The sequence below is a fragment of the Lagopus muta genome, chromosome 12 (assembly GCF_023343835.1).
Source record: "Lagopus muta isolate bLagMut1 chromosome 12, bLagMut1 primary, whole genome shotgun sequence".
Classification (NCBI taxonomy): Eukaryota; Metazoa; Chordata; class Aves; order Galliformes; family Phasianidae; genus Lagopus; species Lagopus muta.
The window spans coordinates 16,639,504-16,656,154 of NC_064444.1; the positions used below are offsets into that span (position 1 = coordinate 16,639,504).

At 40.2% G+C, this 16,651-nt stretch overlaps 1 protein-coding gene across 1 annotated transcript in view; it reads left to right on the forward strand.

Annotated features, from left to right (window-relative positions):
* Positions 1 to 12,171: 12,171 nt before the first annotated feature.
* Positions 12,172 to 16,651, forward strand: part of SMPD3 (sphingomyelin phosphodiesterase 3) — a 112,200-nt gene continuing 107,720 nt past the window's right edge. The window contains exon 1 of the mRNA XM_048958430.1: positions 12,172 to 12,408. The gene's annotated coding sequence lies outside the window, so the exon portion shown is untranslated. The remainder of the gene's footprint in view (positions 12,409 to 16,651) is intronic.

Below are 16,651 nucleotides of genomic sequence, written 5' to 3' on the forward strand. Positions count from 1 at the left end.
CAGTTCAAAGAAAGCATAATTGTATAAAAGTCACAGCAGAGTCCAAATTAAAGAACTCATAATTGATCTGAATGAAAGGTCTGTCTACAACAGGAGCTTGAATTGCAATGTGCACTTCTTCGATTAATGACAGAGTCCTCCACAGTCTCACTTTACACTCTTTATTGCTTAAATTAGAAGATGAAAATGCACTGGTTACCCAAGATGTTTTGGACCACACTCATCTCTGAACTTACTCCCCTTACTGGCTCAATGAAGAGTAAATTTTTTCACTAAAAAAAAAAAAAAAAATCCCAGTAATCCCAGTGTTTCACTATGGAAAGTGCCAGCTTTTATTACAGGGACAGGCAGTACATTCTGAACAGAAAAATAAATTTCAAACAACACCAAGAAATCTGGGATTTTAACTGCTATCTTCCTAGCTGCACATATACCACAAATTAAAACACATGAGGGACTTTAACTAGTATGGAAAACAGAGCAGTGAAACTACTTTTGCATACTAGAACAGACATTTTTACTAAGTAGCACAGAAACTGTTTCTCACCAGTATGTAACCAGAGGTCTATCAAGCTAGATTGTGAAGCTTCGAGCACAACAGTGCTACTCAAACTACATCTAATTTCATAGTAAAAAAGTTTGTGAAAGCTGAAAACTGTGTTTTAATTAAAAACTCCTGTCCCGTTGTTACACACCCCAGAAAATAGCCTAGCCCCATCCTGTTGATATCCTCTCTTAAGATTTTTCTAAACATTAATCAGACCCCGTGTCAGTCATCTATTTTCCAGGCTAAGCAGGCCCAGCTCTCAGCCCTTCCTCATAAAAGAGGTGCTCCAGCCCCTCAATCAATCCTATACCACATCACAGATGCTATCAGAATAGCTAGCAAAATCCTGAGACTGACAAACTGTAGCAGCTGGCATTGTGATAATGCTATAGTAAACAAGAACATAATCTTGCTCAAAGAATTACTATCCACCTTTCAAAGCTCAATAGCAAGAAATCTATTGCAGATGAACATATGAGCTTAGTAGCAGGAAAGTATAGCTCTGTCAAGGCTATGCATGCCACTTCATCAACCTCTGATACCCTCTCTAAGGTTTGAATGAAGTTTCACCTATGTAAAGGATTGTGACACCCAAATGCAGCTCAACAACTGTCAGTGCCAAGCCAGTCTGAACTGACCTAGCACTGGTACAAAGCACAAAAATGTAATCCCTGAAATGATATGGAACTGCACCCTCAAAGGGAGCTAAGGCTTCGGCATTCCTGCTATCCCTCCTTTCAAAGACTGTTTGCTTCAGACCCTTTCCTTCCATCAGCACTAGTAAAGTAACTTGGAAGTGGAAAACTAAACCTTTACCAAACAAGACCAACTTACTAAAAGCATATTCACAGTAGTGCATCTGCACCAGCTTTGGACCAGCAGGTGGATCACAGATGGATGGATTTTGGCTTCAGCTTCCTAAGAAGTATAATCGAAGTTCTTACTGGTATGTGCATGCAACAGCACACTTGTACCTCAGTAAAACCACTTGCACACACTGGTAGGATCACTAAATCTCCTAAATAGGCGATGCTTAGTTTATAGAATCACTAAAGTTATTAAAGACCTTTAAGACCAAATCCAGCCTTCAGCCTAACCTTCCATGCTCCAACCCACTTCATAGAATGGCTTGGGCTGTAAGGGACCTCAATGCTCATCAAGTTCCATCCTGCCTGCCACAAGCAGAATTATCAACTGCTACATAAAGTACCAGATCAGATCACCCAATGCCCCATACAACCTGGTGGTAAACACCTCCAGTGACAGGACACCCACAGCCTCACAGCAACACATTCCAGCACCTCACCACTCTCTCAGTAATAAACTTCCCCTTGACATTTAATCTAGATCCCCCTCCTTTACCTTAAAACCATTCCTGCTTGTCCTATCATTATTCATTCACATAAAAAGTTGATTTCTCTAATGCTGTAAACTCCCTTTAAATACTGGAAGACTGCAATGAGGTCTCCCCACAGCCTTCTCTTTTCCAGGCTCAACAAGCCCAGTTCCTTCATCCTGTCTTTATAGGAGAGGTGCTCCAGTCCTTCAAACATCTTTGCAGAGCTCTTCAGCCCCCTCTCCAACAGCTCCACATATTCCCTGTGGTGGAGGCCCCAGAGCTGGACGCAGTACTCCAGCTGGGGCCTCACGAGGGCAGAGTAGAGACCGATACTCACTTCCCTTGCCCGGCAGGCCAGCCCTCTTCTGATTGAACCACAACACCGTTGGCCTTCCAGGCTGCAAACATACACTGCTGGCTTATGTTGTTTTTCAGCAGCCAGAACCCCTAAGTTCTTCTCAGCAGGGCTACCCTCTAGGAGTTCTCTCAGTTTGTATACATAGCTGGGATTACCTCAACCCAAGTTCAAATCCTTGTGCTTTACTTCATTGAACCTCATTAGGTTCACAAAGATCTACCTTTTGAGTTTATCAAAGTTCCTCTGGATGGCATCTCTTTTTCCTTCATTATCAAACACACTGCTCAGCTTTGAGTCATTGGCAAACATGCTGAAGGCGCACTCAATCATCTACGTCATGGATCAAGATGTTAAAGAGTACTGGATCCAAAATGGACCCCTGGTGGTCACTGCTTGTTACCAGCTTCCCCCTGGACAAAGAGCCCCTGACCACAACTCTTTGGCTGTGAGCTTCCAGCTAATTCCTTATTCACTGAATAAGTCAGCCCACCCTTCAAATCCATCTTTGTCCAATTCAGAGATAAGGATGTGGTGGGGGACCATGGCAAAGGCCTCGCAGAAGTCCAGGTAGATGATATCAGTTGTCTTCATTCATTAGCTCTCTTCTCCAATATTATTCTCCTAGAAATTTCTATTTTAGCAAATAATTAAATCTGCTTCACAAGTTTTGTAACATTTTCTCATTATTTTTTATTACTGCTTTTTTTTTTTAACCAGATAGGCAGCATATGGCTTCAGTATGGAGTAATACTTAATGAATCCTATTTTAATTAACTCCATGCTCTGTACTAGTTACTCATCTATGATCAGATCAATTTTTTTTCTTGAAACAATCCAATATTCAATATTAATCTGACAAACTGAAGTTAAAAATTAACTAGAAACTTGCAAACTATCTATGGCAATTATTCAATATTAAACTAGCTTAACTTCAAAACCATTCTGAAATTTTCCATCCTGAATGTAGGCAGCTTGATCTATACTTGATACCTAAATTAATGGGCTGTTTTTTTAAATATATAAAGTAGATTTTTTTTTTTTTTTTTTTTTTTTCTAAATAAGGCTTAACTAATTGTAGCTTGCACAAACTCCATATTTTTGAAGGGCTATAAAAATGGATTTTCATTTCTGAAATATTTCACAAAAAGAAGAATGATATTTTAATGTTTTTCTGTTAAGGAGTAATAAAGTAAGTGCCTTTGTACTCCAAAATAAATAAAACATGACACAAAACAGTAAAACTCTTTTGCTCCACCCATAACATCAATGAACATCTAATTCCAATGAATAATGAAAGAGAGCAGCACAGACTTTATGCTTTCAATATTTACTTACTGATCATTTAATTTCCTCACAGGGCTAATGTGGAAACTGGAAGCTACTACCATACACAATCAATAACTCTCCTACAAGTTTAATGTGAGACTTTGGAGACACTGGCAGAAGTAGCCAGCCAGAAATTAAATAGCGACTGCCCCCTTTGTTTTTTGTATAGAGAAAAGCAATACAAACATTCCCAGCATCCTTCTTTAGCTTACTAACTCTTTCTGATGAAGGATGATGAAGGTTGAAATCCTCAGAAGCTTTGTTGGACTGGAAAAGCTGGACTGGGTAGAACCTATTAGCACAACTGGAACTCAAAGAAAAACCCCTCTGTGGAGGGGTTGTCATAACTGAAGAGGGCAAGTTCAGCTTATCGGTCCTTACTGTTTTGCTCCCCAAAAAAGTGCAAGTCATTTTGTCCAGGGGTAAAAAAAAAAAATAATTACCTGTTTGCTTTAGAAAGTGAAATTCCAACAAAAGATTATACCTGATAGAAGGAGCACACATTCCTCCTAGGAACAGCAAAACTAGAAACAAGATTCAGATATACAAGATGTTGCATATTTTAACTAGTGCTGTTCTTTGATGACAAACAAGAATACATTAACTATACAGTCCAGATAGTCATTTTCAATTTGGGTCCTTCAAGACAGAGAGCTATTCTTCTAGAAGTGATCCAGCCTGGCTCCTTAGAAAAGGCAACACTTTTAGAGAAAGATCTGGACCACCATAAAAAGTTGCTCTACAAAATGAAGCACCCATAAGAATGAAAGCATCCAAAATCCAGTAACTGGAATTTAGTTCTAGTTCTTTTTTTAGGTATACAAATAAAACTGGTTTGGGCATCCAAACAGAAGCAGCTTTCAGAGGAGAAAGAACGCAAAATCTGAATTTAGATATTCAGACTGAAGTTTCAGCCTTCATTACCATTACAGCACTGTTGACTTCTGATGGATTAGCTACATTTTATTGATGATTACTTTCCTCTTACTCAGTTGATTAGTTCACTTCATGCCTATTTGATATTTGCTCTCTTCAAGGCTACTGAGGGTTTAAAACCTCTCTGCACATTTAGAAGCTGTGTCAGAATAACAGGATATTCTGTTGGGATCTCACAAATACAGTTTTTCCCTAAAATGCTCACGCTGTGCTCCCTGACACAGAATCTTCTTGTGATACAATCATTACTCAGACTTCATTCAGGAACTATTTTTCCCCCTCAAAGTGCTCCTGCATTCCAGGTATTTTGCCTAATTTATGCTTTGTTGTTTAAATATTTTTTTTCCTTCCTCTGTGCTCCACATCATAACCTGCATCTACCCAAAATGGACAGCACTGTGCCTAAAACGCAGCACTGTTTCTCTTCCTTCTCCAGTGGCCCATCTGCTCTCCTTTTCTCTGGATAGCAATCCTGCTGCACAACACCAGCTGATATACAGTTCCAAAGATTAAACCACAATAGAGATTTTGGAAAGATATGAAGGGAAGGAGAAGTTATTTCATAACCAACTGACAGTGAAGGGCGACTTGTTTGAAATGGTTTCGATGACACGTCACAAACTGAATCTTCATACTGTTTATTTCTCTGGGCAGAAGCCAAACGTGTCTTTTGGAGGCAAAATATATTTCATATTTTTCTTGGATGTCCACACCACAGAAAATATCTTTATGAAATTAGTCTCTCACCGTATATAACTTTGAAAAGCTTCCCATCTGGTTACCTGCTGTACAAGATATTTATTATATTGAACTATATTAAATTGGTTTTGAACATTTTGAATATTTTCCCTCTATGATGTCACCTTAAATAAAACATTTGGGCAGGTTTTAGAAAATGATACAAGAAAATTTTAATTAAGTCATGCTTTCTCACTAATTTCTTGGAAATGAGCAACCTTTCATGAAGGTTTTTAATGGAGATTTTGCTGAACCACTTAAGAAAATCATCTCAGAATGAACACCCATCATTTACATGATTACCCAGAAGAGTATTTTAAACATCTCACAGACAGAAGCTGGTAATGTATTCCAAAACAAGAAGCTTTTTACTGATGGCTGGCAGCAAAGTGTATTTCTTGATGCTTATTTTAACATTTTTGAAAATAAATTCCAAAATATTGAAAGGAACAACCTAACTCACAAATCCAGAAAGCTTAAAGATTTCAGAACAATTTCTCAGCAGACTTAAAAAGCCAAGGAGCTCCTTCCTTACAGTACCTGCCCTGCTAATACACTCATTCGTAGACAATAACTTCTTTCACGCCCAAATTTTCCGTGCACTCACCTAAATTTCCATGTTATTGAAGTGTACACATTAAGTACAGAGAGACAGATCTGTGGGTAGGTGCAAGTTTTCCTATCACCAAGTTAACCAGAAAAATAAATGCTAAGTATGATCTGGAGAACTTTAAAGCCAAATACAAGAAGAAATTCATAAATTTACAGCCAAACTAACTTCATTAGTTCTTCTCAGCCTTTGTGTTATTTTCTCAAGCCACGAGCATTTCTTCTGTCCACCAGGTGAATTCAAAAACTACCAACAAAGAGCAACAATCTTTAGAATGTGAGTGAGCGCCTACGAGTCCATCGGTTACCTTGAAATAGCTGTAATCATCAAAACTTGGCAACACTCTGAAGTGGAGAAAACTGTCACAAATCAGGTTACAGTATTACACCTGTTATTTGCTACTAACTTCTGATTAAGAGGGGAGCCCAAAATTCAAGAACGAGCAAGTCAAAGAATTATCGTAAACTAATGATCATTCAGAAGTACAAAAGTCTCTAGATTTCATAGCTAAGCTGTAAGAAACAGTTTAGCACACTGGAAACACATCAATTCTGGTTTTTTTTTTTTTTTTTTTTTTTTTAATAAAGGGAAGGTCTAAACTGCTTAAATGCAATAATGGAAGAACACATCTGCATTCCCAAAGTTGGACCGTTAAGAAGAAGGAATACACATGAGCAGATCCAGTCAGCTTGGGACACTGTAATTATGCTGGCCAATTGGAGATGAAAAACGATTCTTACAGCAATCTGGAGCACAGTCTACCAGCTCAGCTAAGAACACTGCTTAAAACCTGACACAGTGAACAATTTGCTGAGACCTTGTCATCTTCAGTAATTAGAACAACAGATCAGAAACCGAAAATAAATATTTGGTTCCTGCTTTGCTGTCTTTTATAGAGTACTACCAAGGAATTAAACAATGGACTGAGTGTCCTCAAACTAAGCTTTTATATGAGAGGAAAAAAAGGTACAAGAAAGTTATTTTAATGATGTTTTTTTATCTAAATGTAAGTTATTTGACTACACTCAACATTAGGGTAGCACTTCAACAATATACTGCTTTTTCATTAAGCAACTTGTAAGATAAGAGCACAAAAGTGATTAAAATGAAGCTTCTGGTGGTGCTGACAAAGGCTTTGTTATGATGTACCCAGTGGCAACACTGAGCAGTATGGGTTTTTCTACCTCACAAAAGAAGTGAGCTGTCATGACCAAAAAAGATTTCAGATTACAATTATTGCATTTTTTCTCATGCTAAAGAAAAATAATTCTCATCCACAACCATTTAAAAAAAAAAAAAATCTCCCCTAAATCCAAGGTGGCCTCAAGGTAACCATGAACACCAAATAAGAATACCAACCATCAAGCTCTAGCTGACCTCATGTCTTAATCTATGGCTATTTGCCTTCAGGTTCTAGAGTCCAATAAGTGACTCAGAATCAACGCAGCGAGGCTACACTACAGGCCTCCAGCTCTTGATGGCAACTGCTACTCTGCTGTCATTCAAATCTAAGTTACTTTGAAAGTCAGGGTTTATTAGCTTGATTTAGACTGTATATTTAGGCAACTGAATTAAATGTAACTTTTTTTTAAGGATTTGTTATTTAACTGGTGCATACATTTCACTAAACTTAATTATAGGGCCTTTCAGAAACTGTGACTGAAATGCCACTTCACTAAAGAAGTTAAAACTAAGCACACAGCAGAACTTTAAGTACATTTGCTTTCTCTGGACTTAACCAGCAAAGCATCTGTTTATCAATGCAACACTATGAATAGAAAAATTATTCCAACTTTCTTTTCATTATCAACTCTGACTCCTAATCACAACAGATTTATTTTAGACATCCTGAGTCCCCTTACTCACTCCCAGCAGGACTGTTGAGATAATCAGTTTTCTTTACACACAAGACAGTTCCCTTATCATAAACATGGCACAGGCTTTTCTGTACTATCAAAAATATTTCCGACTTCAACTTTTCATTCCTCATGTAGACTTTACAATGAGGGTGTGATATAAACCTCATAAAGTTAAATTTAGCAGTAGGAAAATTAATTTCCTACTGCGGGTTCTAATAAATATACAATTAAATCACAGTATTACTCAAAAAACATATCTCCATGGCAATGACAAAGCAGAGCCCACAGGCAGTAATTCCAATACCTACTCCAGAGCCTTAGTCTTCAGTACAGACTGCTTCCTGTGCTTCTTTCGCTTTCTGTTCTATTGAATTCACTTACATGATTTCCAACAATATCACACAATATCGTAACAAACTGAGCTCCACTTTATTTCTGGCAGCACAACAGCTGAGGTCTCCTTTTGCAAAGCCAACCTGAACATCTTCCTGGATTCCCTCAAGCTTTGAGGATTACCAGAAAAAGGGTGGATTGTCTGAATAAGGCCTTTAAGCACATCTCCTTATGTAGTTATGTCTCTCACATCTACAACTGTTTTCAATTTTTGCTCCTCATTTGTTAACCGTCCCTCATAAAAACATCTCCAGATAACTTAGAATGAACTGCTTTTGCAAGTCAGCCTATTTTTTCTGTGTATTTGATATCTACCTTTGAACAGCAGTAAACAAACCATCACAACTACTTACACAGAGTAATACGCCATGGAATCACTAACTGATAATTAATTTACCTTCAAATGAAGAACCATAAAAAAGCTATGGAGCCCATCTCGGAACAACTTCTGGTACTTTTTATGTGAACTGGAAGGTCTAAAAAGGTATTTAAATACTGACTACTTAAGGGAAGATGAAGGCTGTCCCCAAGAAGCACTTATTTCATGGTTTATTGTGCTTTTGAACACTTAACATGCTTTATTTTCTACATATCCTTTCAATTAAATGAGGTTGTTATTACATCTGGCTGCGTCATTTATTTTAGCTACTCCACTTGGCATTTTTTTGTTATCAGCTAGACAGAGCTTTCATTTTTTTCAGTTTACTTCTTTGCAAGGCACCGTGACCCACACGGCTATAATTTACTGAGAATGAGAAAACTGAGGCAGCGAGGCTGAATTGTGACATCTGCTGTTCTTTCAAGTAATAAAAGCAACAACAACCATTAGAACTATAGTTGGGCAACCCTTACAATGATCAGAGATCCTTTGGAATACACAATTATATGCTTACTAATACAACAAACTGAAAACAAGCAATACATTGAGGTACCCTTAGAAAATAACATCAGTAATCTTTTTCTTCTGTTCCTTTGTAAGGTTTATTTTTCATTCCTCCTCCTGCTGAAATAAATGCTGAAATTCCACTGAAACTGGGAAGGAAGTTAATCTTTCTGGCCTTCTCCACACCTATTTTTTACTTGTACAAGAAAATGAGTGTTACAGTCTGCAGGGTAAGCAGGCTGGTTGCTGTTGACAACAGCACACCACATCTGCTGTTATCAGACAGCGGGATCCATGAATTTAGTTATTCAGCTGTACTCAAATGCCTAATGGTGGTCCATACAAGGCCTTTAAGAACTTTTTTTATTTGATTCAGGTCACTCTACATTTACTTCTGTCCAAAGCTACTTGGAACTCTATCTTATTTAGCACAGGCAGACCTAACTCCAGTTCTCAAGAATTTTTACATGAATCTGGAAGCAAAGTCATGTTTGTTCTTCAATTTCAGTGCCCAAAAAGTTATAGTTCAGGACTATGGGCAGGAAAGAAAGGAAGAAAGGTGAGAGATCTGAGTTACAACTTACCTAATTTGCCTGCAATACATACAGAGTTGTTTACACTAAATCCTTTAATTGTTAGATGATGTGAACTGTATTACTATTTGAAACAACATATGTTGCTGTTTGAAATAATACATTTAGATTCCCACAACTATTTTGATTATACTTTAGACATGTCTTTCAAATCAACCATTTCAAGCAATTACTGCTTTACTAGGGCCCTTTCAGCTAAAAACAGAACAAACATGGCTTCATCAGGGTCATGGTGGACGGAAATAAAGCACAATCAGGAGGCAGTTGCAGCGGGCATCTTCCATTTAAGCAAACTCAATGGTACTAACTCCTGGTCCTGTGATTTGCGATGCTTTACAGCTACATAAACACCTGAAAGTTTTCCTCACATACAGTTTATCTCTGCTAGGCTCTCTATTATTTCAAGTTCCCTGCAACCCCAGATATAGCATCTCCTAGCTCCAAAATACCACATGTCCGTCTCTGAGGATGCTCTTTCTACGGTTATTTGTTATAGGAAATGATGAAAGGAAGAAATTCTTTTTTTCCCAATTTATTTTTGACTACACCCAAAACTCAGTTTTAATAATCATGAGTCATTATTCAAAGGGAAGCATTTGCCTTGTAGTTCCACAAATACTTCCCACACCTACCATCCCAGTCAAATGAAAGTCCTAACAGAGTAAATACCACCTTCAGCTTATTGACCATACTTTGCTACAAATGCGTAAAGATGAGAACTTCAGGTAGAGCACTGTGAATACAGAATTGTTTTTTAAGTTGTGAAAACTCTGCATTAAGTTACTTCAGGAAGTAACTTAGCAGTTCTAATGTAGCAAAGATGAGAATGATTACTCAGGTGTTCCACACCTTACTTATGCTGTGATCAAATTACTACGCCAGTTGCATATAATGTAGCAGGAACGCACTACAACACAAATCAAATACTTTGAATCTAAAAATCACTTTGCAACGTGCAGCACCAGTCTGTACCAGCTTCTGACCTCTTCAAAAGAGCTGCAGAAGTGAGCTTGCTCAGTACTCTGACTGCATGACCAGCTGCTATCACAGAAGCCTGTTACATGGCTGTTCTAAGAACTATCTAAAAAGCATATGAAAGGGGAAATCATTGCAATATCTACCTTTTTAAAGAAAGAAAGAAACAGTAAATCGGATATTTTCCACATCACTAGCTTAGAACATAGAACACAGGGATTAAGATGAACCAAAGGAAGGTTTTGCTAACACAAGTAAATAAACTATTCTGCTTACTTTAGTTCAGTTGTCCTACTTGGTAGTTTGCAGTACAATTGCTAAAAGCTATCTCCTAGACATCAGTGATGGCTGGGCATCAGTTTCAAAGTAGCAACAGCAGGGGAGGGCACATGACCATAACTGGAGAATTCTAAGCTCCTCTCTACAAAGAGAAAGCTGAAGCAACACTTAACATTCTCACCTTCTAGCACTGCAAAATCCCGGAAGGCAAAAAAAAAAGCACAAAGCCGCAAAACAGAGCCCTCAGTGCTGCTCAAGGTGAGACTCAAACTTCTGAATCAATTTGTTGGCCTTCCACTTCTTTTTTGAAACAGAATCTGTCACAGTCATCACAAAAACCCTAGGTTTTCTAATTAAAAACATGCTCAGTAACCACTTCTTTTGACATGCAACTGAACAATTTCTGTTTGGAAACATAGCATCAGTTCATCTGTAAATTAACTAATGACACCCTGCATCATAAAGTGTATCATAATCATCTGAAGAACCCTGTATAAACACTGGTGTGAAAGATGTCTTTTTGAAAGGCAGATGCAATTGGGTTACTGTATTTTTGCAACATGTTTGTAGAGCTTTGCTTTTTTATTAACAGGGCAGCATCCTGACCTCATTTAGTTGTTTTTACGCGTATTCTAAGTTATAAACCTTGGTGGGAGAGAGGAAGGGCATCTGGGAAAGGAGTACAGCCTTCAGGATTTTCTCTGGGACCACGATTATAACACCACTTATTTTTCCCTAAACATGCCTGTAAATGCACAGAAGAATCCTAGGATCTTAGACTTCTGAATAGATACACACACATATATATACATAATACATATATATACAATGTTTAGTGTTTTTTTTTTTTGCCTCCTAAGAGGCAAGAGGCACAGACTGCCCGCAGACGACACACCAGCGAGGGGCGACCTCGGGCCCACTAACGCCGGGCGGGAGGAGCGCCGCTCTGAGGCACAAAGCTGCACAAAGCGCAGCTCCGTCCGCGCCCCGCCCGAAAGCGGCAGCACCAGCGCTTTTCCCAGCGCCCGAGCCGCAAAGCCACCGCCCCTCGGAGAGCCTGGAACCCACCGCCCCCTCCCGGCGCGGCGTCACCCAGCCGAGCACCTCCGCGCACCGCACGCGCCAAGACTACAACTCCCCGCAGCCCCCGGGAGCAGGGCCGCGTCTGCACCGCGGGGCCGCCTGGGAAGCGCGATCACTCCCGCCCTTCTGCTCGGCCGCCGCCCGCGGGCCGGGTCCCCGCCTGCGGCCGGCGCTGGGCGGGGCGGCCGCAGAGGCGCGTAGCCAGGCGGGGAGGAGGGGGAGGGAAGGGGAGGCGGCGCGGCCCTCCCGCGCCCAGGGGCGGGGAGCGCGGCGCCGGCCCCGCCTGTGGCGCTCCGTGGAGCTGTTCAGCGCCCAGGTGCTGAGTCTCCCCCCGGCTCACGGAGGCTCCGGCGGCTCTCCCTTCTCACCGCTTCCCGGCGCGGCTATGGCTCCGGCGCTCAACCGCCCGCTCGGGGCACTCTGAGCGCCGCGCCCCGGCGCAGATGCGGCAGATCCAGGCGCCCCTGGTTCCGCGGGGGGACGCGGCAGGTAAAGCCTCACCCTCTCCGCCCATCCGCATTGCATCCGCGGCCCCTCGTCCCTCCGCTCGCGAGGCCGTTGCCGAGTCGAGGCGAGCCGGCGGGCAGAAGCGTGCACCGCGAGGGGGACCGCGAGGAACAAAGCGGTGCAGTGCATACGCTTTTTAAGTAGTTTCGTTGTTTTAATTTCCGGGAGGTGGGGAACGGCGAAGAGATAAAAGGTTCTTACTGCAAATATCTGTGCTTAGCTACATGTAAGAAAAGAACTAACTCGATTAATCTGCTGCTGGCACCGTACTTGTGTTCTCGTGGCTCAGCACCAAAAAGAAAATTAAATGCAGCATTTGTCATACAGGTATTGCTACAGTCAAGTCTGCAAAATGGTTTCCTTGAATACCCTCCTTGGCTGTACGTAGTGCTTGTATAGATTTTGCACAGCAATAATTACCTGCATATTTCTACATGGATTATTAGCCACACTGAGGAGCTGGGGCACACAGCAGAAGGTCAGAGGCAGACCAGCATATATAGTGGTCCTGTAACAAAGTGTCAGAAAGGGGAAGAAAAAATCCCACTATATATGACCAAAAAATAAGTTACATCCTAAGTGAAGTCATTTGCAGCCAAGCATGGTGCTGCTATGCATGATGCTTCAGGCTTCTTCTTAGTGCTGAGTGATGAGGTAGGGAATGGAGCGAGAACATTAGATGTGCACAATCAAGCAGCAAGTGTTCTTAACTGTGTGCATGTGGAGTAGCTTCTGTTGTCAATGCATTGGTGATTGTTCCTTAACTATCAAAAGATGGCATATTTTACCTCAGAGCAGGATGTAGCTGTATTTTCTGTTGTGTTGGTAATACAGATTTACTTCATTTCTGAGTGGCATGGGAAGGGGGAAGCTGGCAAAAGGGAAATTCAGCACTTTCCTTGGGTGTGGAATATAAAAAGCAACTTTAAATGAGCAGAATGCATGCAGCCAGAGCAGGAACTTGAATAGGTTCTGTGCTGACTTCAACAGGAAACCTGAGAACTAAACTAGGAGTTTAAAAAAAAGCTTCCTTGAGATAACCAAGATGTAAAGAGTACAGTAATAATGCACTGTATCAAGAAAGATGTGCTCCCCACATTACCATATCATGCATTAAGACCAGAAGAATGCCATCAGGCAATTGCTGGGGTCAGTAAGGCAGGTATTTAAAAGCAAGTTGATGAGACTCACAATAGTTGTCATGCTATTAAAAATTGCCTAAATGTACATAGAAACTTCACACTTCTCATTTTTTCTTTTTTAATTCATCATTTTAAGATCTGGATATGCAACTTGTTTCCAGTAGAGAATGCATTTATTTTGTGTTATCTAGGCAGCAGTTTAACAGTTTCTGTGTATAATAAGAAGAGTTGGACACCATCTCACAGTCCTTGCATATCCAAAAAACCCCTCTACAGTAAGAACGCTGAACAAGCAAGGCATAACATCAGGTTCTCAGAAGTAGCCTTCTAAGAATCAAGTTAACAATTACAGTAGCATACTACTGTAAGATTAAAAACCAATTTGTGCTTATGACTGCATGCAAGGCAGGCTTCCCCCTCACCCACCCCCCTGACCAATTTGAAAATGATTTCCTCACACAGCTCCTCCCCAGCTCTGGCTTTTAGCCTCTGTACCACAGAAGCCTCAGAGCATGTGATCAGCTCTATGTGACTTAAGTTATGTTATTGATTTTTTCTACCATGAACAATTACTATGGAGCGACAAGTCAACCATTTTGATCTTTACAGACCTAGCTCTGTTTAGCAGTGCTATCCTTAGCACACACATCCTAACCCAGCCTGCATACCTCAAAGTAGCAGTTAGCTTCAAAATTAAAGGGCACTGTTAAACCTTAAAATAGATTTTCTTTTGGGGTAGGAATGAAAGAGGCTTAATACCAGAATTGCATTCTAGAGATTTTCATTGCTGTTGCCTGAAACAACCCTTGAGGAGCTACTGAAATACCAGAAGGGCTGAACAGCGTGCTCTGACCACACCCCTACATTGCCATAATCATCAACTGAGACTCTGCTTGTTGCCACACGGATATTTTTACCTGGTCAGTTAGAACAAAGACAAAGATTCTTTGTACTTATTAAAAGCAGGCTATCCTAGCTTCATTAAGCCAATGATCTACTCTTAAAATATTTTTAAAAGGATGCTTCTATTACTCCAACATTGCTTATGCTAAAGCCTATCACAAGTAGAACATGTTGTTTGCTGACATGCCAGCTTGGGCAATAAGCAAATATTTTTCCGATTTAGAATCCACTGACTTTTCCCATTCAGTTATCATGCATTAAGGACAGTGCAGAAAATCTCAAGTTGCAAGCTCTTCATGGAAATGTTTGTTTTATCTTTTGTAGTGGACTGCTGAAGTCATGGAAATATTTTATTACACTTAAGTCCATTTTTCAGAAAGTCTTGAGCAAAAATGCTTGCTACAGTCACATTATATAGCAATATTGCAAGTTTTGCTTTTAACATCAAAATCTCTATAAGCAAAATTGGTATGAAAATGTTTAAGTTAAAAATCAGCATGTGTCAATGGAAAGCAAACGAGTGGTTCTTTACTGCTAACTGTATAAGGGAGCAAAGAAACACATACCTTTACAAAAGAGAACCAAGGTACCCTGTGTTACCACAAAAAAAAAACCATTTAGCATGCTCTTCTATTCCCTTCATTATGGTTGAGATAGTGCATTACCTTCATATAACTCTGGAAAGAGGTAAAAAAAAAAAAAAAAAAAAAAAACCAACATACTGTGTAGTGCCAGTTTGCTGCTTCCATTTCAGCAATGCTTGCCATTAAGTACAACTAGATTATACATATCCCCCATGAATGACCTTAAATTGTCAGTACGATGCTCCCAGCTCCACTCTTTAAAAGGCATTTAAATGCACCATGCAATGAACAGTTACTGAACTGCTTTCTCTTACAAGAAAGGGCCTGTACGTTTGAAGCAAGTCAGCAAGTAATAGTATCAGTAATTTTTGAAAGCATGCCTCCTAACTTGAAGATTTACCTATGGACTCTAAGTATTCGTAGTAAGTTCTCCGCCATGCTCAGAAGTAAACAGAAGAAAATCATGGCTGCTCTACAAGCATGACTGCTATAATCGTGTACTGTCATGTACTGCAGTTCAAAGTCACTGTAAAAATCTGGGAGAATGAACATCAGAACATGGGTGAACTGTGAAGTTCTTGCACAGAGGAAGAGTCTAATCTGTGCTGACATTATAATGCTGACAACAATTTGTGCAAAAATACTCCTAGTTTGGGAATTATATCCAAGGTGAATTGCACCAAGTACAACATTTTAAGTTCTACTGAATTTAGTTTTTAGTACTTGGCATGCGGGTAGAAAAACAAAGACAGCACAGAGGACAAAGCCTGCACATAGGTTTGTATTTACCCATTAGTAAACACACCAGATCTCCAGCAATTCCTGACTTAGTCATGCAAGTACTGCCAGGGTCACTCAGCTCTTACTGTAATAGCACTCAGAATGCTGTCAGACCTCAGAGTGACCAGCAAACATCCTCTTAACTCAAAGCAAGAGTAACTACATGTTTGTATATCTCAGCAAACGTGATGGAGACTGAGAAACTTCATACTGTTGATTATTGTGCCACAAATCTAAGGCTTAGCAAGTATATTTAAGGAACTCAAAAAGAGCACTTGTGTGTGTGAGCTGACCCTAGTCTCCACAGTGGGAATGGATGCCTGGGCAGCGTGCCTGCTGTTCCTGTGTGTATGATGACCATTCATCCTGGCCGCAGGCCTACTGCCTTCAGGTGAAATAGAACTTCATGGATTTCACTCTTCACTCACCGTGTTCTACAGACAGCATAGATGATGTGACTGGACTAGAATTGCATGAAAAACCCTAAATCTATCATTCTTCAGGTTTCTGCTCCACTTTGAGACTTTCCTGAGGCTACCAAGAGGCTTCCCTCCCTCCCTTGCCTCCCCCCCATTACTTCTCCTCAAACAATATAACTTGACAAAATTTGCAAATACAGCCATATTAAATACTCCTTATGAAACAGGATATCAATCTATGAAGCTTCTGAAATAACCGGAGTTCCTATTGGAACCCAGACCCAAGATACCTCAGATGTTACAACAGATATGCACAACCAATATTCCACCCATAAGTTCAGCTTCAGTCCATTTTCTGCCTATAAATTATAGGATCTCAAATGCAGAGGAGACAAAC